A 1,866-nucleotide genomic window follows, 5' to 3' on the forward strand; every position below is an offset into this window, starting at 1 on the left:
TGATCTCAACTCATCTGAGGTGTGACCTACTCTAGGAAGCCTTGTAAGCTCCATCCTTCTCCTTTGGTGGTCATTCTGGGTCCTGATGCGTCTTGGGCTCGTTCCTTTATAACTGCTAAATCTAGACAAATTACCTTAATTCTGCAAATGATTTTAAAGAATTCAGGGATACTCTAAATGTATTTGTAGGCTTTAAGACCTATGATTTAAAAAAAAACCAAAAGCCCACGTCAGGTCCTATATATAATCATAATTGTCACTGAGCAAATGTAGTCACTAAATGAGGCAATTGCCGCCTGAGCATCCCATATGACCTACCCCAGTAATTTCCTGTAACTACCCAGTGAAATAGACCTACAATTGTATCACTCTCAAAGACAGGGAAACTGAGGAACGGCATCTATGTCACTTGCTTGGGGGCTATCCTGGGCCTCCCTTTTAGCTACAGAACTACATTGTTAAACCTCTCTATGCTACTATACATACTACTCCACATGAATGTCTATGGAACGACCCACAGTACTAACGCAAGGAATCACGGTGGGCTTTAGGGCAAATGAGTAGGGTTAAAATCCTTCCCCAAAGAAAGAGGCTTATCAATGTAAGGATGGTAAGTGCTTGACCCTTTTTCAGTGGAGTTGATAGCCCATCATATAGACTCTATACAATTTTCAACTTTAAGGATAAAGGCATAAAGACAGAGCTTTTATTGAATATTTCTGTATATACCCAATACTGAGTTTGATGGGTCCTAAACAGACCACATCGTACAGAAGTATCATTAAACCTTAAGTATTATTGAATAAAAAAAAGATTTATTTTAAATTGTGTTTGTATGTATGTGTGTGGGTGTCCTGGTTAATGTTTTACCAGCTTAATAAAAGACAATGTCATTTGAGAAAAAGTAATTTTAATTGAGGTAATGTTTCCACCCTTGGCCTTTGGGCAGATCTGGGGTGAGGGTAGCTTTTTTTTTTTATTAATGATTGACATTGTAAACTGTGTCACCCTTCGGTCAGTGGTCCTGGAGTATATAAGAAAGCAGGCTGAGCAATCCATGGGGAAGAAGACAATACACAGCATTCCTCTATGGTCTCTTCATTTACTGATGCTGCTAAAGCCAGAAGTGTCAGACTGCTGGAGCTGGTATACAAATGGTTGTAAGCCACTCAGTATGGGCACTAGAAACCAAACTCCAGTCCTGTGCAAAAGCAGGGCCTGTTCTCAGTTGCTGAGTTGTTGAGTTCTAAATTCACCCTGGGAAAGGACCGGATGGGAAGGTGACAGCTGTTCTGGTCTCTGAAGAAGGCAGTAGGAAGTCAGTGTGTAAAACTTCACTGTTCGCTCCTGGTGACAACTACCAGGGCAAGCCTTCCTGCTGGGATGGAGCAGGCTAGGAGCTGTGAGCAGGTGAGGTTTTTTTTCCTTTCTGTTTCTTAAGACAAGTTTCCTTCAAGTCCTTGGTGATAAGAGAGCTTTACAGTTACACTTAGATTTGAATATGGCCTGCACTCCGCCTTCTAAATGGCGGGGAGGAAAGATAGACCACAGAGGGAGAGACATCAATGTGATAATCACACAACCATCATCACAGAGACTCATTCCTGTTAGGGTCTCTCAGACGGCACAGTTTAAAGTTCTGGCTGGTAGTGATTCAAAGGTTTTGAATCAGGCGTTTGAGTGAGAGACAGCTCTATCAGGAAAGTATCTTTTGCCTTAGGACACTTGAAGAGACAGACAAAATCCGATGTTTGAACCTACTTGTAGAGACAAATAAAATCTGATGTTAGCAATTTTGATGTCATCCTTGAGCAACATCACCCGTGAAGCCTGGAAACAAGAGAACACAATTTATCATCATTCATC

Source organism: Myodes glareolus, chromosome 14, assembly GCF_982192425.1.
Source record: "Myodes glareolus chromosome 14, mMyoGla1.1, whole genome shotgun sequence".
NCBI lineage: Eukaryota > Metazoa > Chordata > Mammalia > Rodentia > Cricetidae > Myodes > Myodes glareolus.